The sequence below is a fragment of the Acomys minous genome, assembly GCF_964271855.1.
Source record: "Acomys minous genome assembly, chromosome: 10".
NCBI lineage: Eukaryota > Metazoa > Chordata > Mammalia > Rodentia > Muridae > Acomys > Acomys minous.
In genome coordinates this window covers 42707938-42709733 of record NC_140491.1, presented here as the reverse complement: position 1 = coordinate 42709733, position 1796 = coordinate 42707938, and the positions used below count along the sequence as shown (strand labels likewise).

Here is a 1796-nt window from a genome sequence, read left to right as displayed (position 1 = left end):
ACAATAGTAAAGGGCCCCTCATACCCTGGCTATTCTTTTCCCAGTTGAATACACTGAAGGCATCCCCCCAAGCCCGACCACAAAAGCACAAGCCAGAGCTTCCTCTTTCCGCTAGGCAAACTCTTGCCAGTGTGGGGTCCTCACTTCTGCTCCCAAAGAAATGTATATCTTTCAAACACTTCAAGTTAACTATCTCATTGCTGCATTAGTCCTGCATTGAATCTGCTTCCACCTACTTCCCGAACCAGGAAAGCACAGTTATTAATGTTAAACGTATGTAGCATTTTGAGTCAGCCTGTGGATTCTGCCTTGCATCCACAGCTAATTCTCCCTCCCAGGGTTTAGTGAGGAACGGAGCAGCAACTCAGGCACATGGTTGGGGTCTCCTTAGGTGAACCAGATTAGACATCTCACATGGCAGCCATTTGACACCAAATAATCACACTTGTGCTCAGAAAAAATGACACAAAATGGTGTGAATATCTTGCCTGGGATTTACAAGAAAGAGTGGAGAGGACAGCAGGAGGAAGAACATCTATTAGTGCTTAAACTTCTCTCACTTCATCCCCACACTAAGCCTCCCGAAGCCTCACCTGGGTTGTTTAGATATTTACTTGCACTTGATGTGTCTTGAGATCTGGCAAACGGAAACTTCCTTCAGTCAATAATTGCAAATAAAAATGTTTTTAGGAGTTTAGTAGATAAGGGATTTATACCTACACCTCATGTGACACTTCTTTGTCTGACCAGATTAATTTTTTGACTGTCCTAAATTGTTTATCGGGTATAAATTATACAAATATTCCATGTATTAGTGGTAACGGTGGAGCTGGAGAGTATTGCACCTTCTCCAGACTGTGTGGCAAGAGCCACAAATAGCATGGTGGAACTTGTGGCCCTTTCCAAGACCATGGTTCTTGCGGCCAGCAGATGTCATCCCACGCATCTCTGTTTGTGGACTGGTTTGTGAGCCACTGGGTGTCAGGATTTCTTCTGATAGCTTTATGGACTGGATCAATGAGGATAACCTCAAAAACATTTATATCTGGAATCTTAACCAACCCAGTAAGAAATCAGGACTCTCAAAGTCCCACTTTGGTGTCCATCTCTTTCCTCAGCAAAACTAAAGGCTTTGTGCAAATTTTAGCTGGCTAACACTATGGTGGACAGGCTTGCCAAAGTTGCACCCTTAGTAACTGGGTGTTTGTGGCTATCACAGCGGCCATAAATGACATAACCTTGCTTGGGCTTGCATGCTAGTCTTTGCACCTTACTAGGCCAAGTGGGGCAGAGAGCCCTGTGCAGCGCAGAGAGCTGTCGGTATTGCCAGCAGCAGACCCTCAGAAGAAAGCACATCATGACAGACTGCTTCTTCCTCCATAGCTCCTGGATATATTTGTATGCACCCATCTTGCCTCACCTGAAGGCTGCCGCCAGAGGATCTGACCAGAATGGTTTATAGATAACTGCAGAGCATAAGGTTCTTGAAGTAATGCATACCATCTGTCCTGTCTGTTACTCCAGCCCAAGTGCCAGCCACAGGTAATAATAGAGTGTGGCTAGTTGGACACCAGGAATTGAAGAATAGGTAAAGACCACAGTTAAAGTCTCTACTTCACTACTTTGCACATTTGCTACACTGGACTCCAAGCATTGTGTCCTATCATTCGTTTCCTCAGCCTTGTAGGCTTCAACCCCTGTTAGTAGCTGTTTGCAGATCACTCAGGGGAGGCAGGCTACAGGGAGCTGGCATTCACTACTCCAGATACTTCAGAGAAGGCTACTGACTTGGATTA

The 1796-nt window shown here is 45.3% G+C and overlaps 1 pseudogene across 1 annotated transcript; it reads right to left on the bottom strand.

Annotated features, from left to right (window-relative positions):
* Positions 1–811: 811 nt before the first annotated feature.
* Positions 812–1410, bottom strand: LOC311606525 (large ribosomal subunit protein eL15-like; annotated as a pseudogene). Its single transcript has one exon. The product of its transcript is annotated as a large ribosomal subunit protein eL15-like (transcript).
* Between the last annotated feature and the right edge of the window lie 386 nt (positions 1411–1796).